Source organism: Notothenia coriiceps, unplaced genomic scaffold (genome assembly GCF_000735185.1).
Source record: "Notothenia coriiceps isolate Sejong01 unplaced genomic scaffold, NC01 NC01_scaffold00033693, whole genome shotgun sequence".
Taxonomy (NCBI): Eukaryota; Metazoa; Chordata; class Actinopteri; order Perciformes; family Nototheniidae; genus Notothenia; species Notothenia coriiceps.
In genome coordinates, this window is record NW_011366394.1 from 537,615 (window position 1) to 538,264 (window position 650).

The window sequence follows — 650 nt, forward strand, 5'->3', positions numbered from 1 at the left end:
CTCCAATAAATTGATGTTTTCAAAGTAAATGGATAATCGTTTTTAATAATCGTGATATCAATTATTGACCCAAATAATCGAGATTATGATTTTTGCCATAATCGAGCAGCCCTAGTTAGTATCATAGCTTAGAGCTTACAGTCAAAAGGCGCCATATGTGCTCATTTTCAGGTTCATATTTGTACTTAGTGTCTCTACTGTGACATTTTCTTTTTACTCAAGATTCAATGCTTTATTGTCATTTGTACATTAGCTACAGTGTAGATGTATCAATGAAAATCTCAGGGCACAGGCTCTTCCAACAGTGCAACACAATACAACAGATACAATAGTTAAAATAGTGCAAGTAAATACAAATATAATAGAAATAGTGCAAGGAGAGTCTATATACAAGTAATTGGAATATGATATATTAGATCAATAATTTGTAAGTTGCAACCAGATGAATTTGATGTACGTTAAGTTCAGGTGTTTAACAGTCTTATGGCCTGTGGGATGAACCTGTCCCTGAGTCTGGTGGTTTTAGTCCTGATACTGGAGAGAACTTTGGGATTTTCGGCTTTGCACAACATTTAAAGGTCCCATGTCATGCTTTATCACCCGTTCCCTTGTGTGTTATGTAGCTTTTTCTGCATGTAAACGGTCTGCAA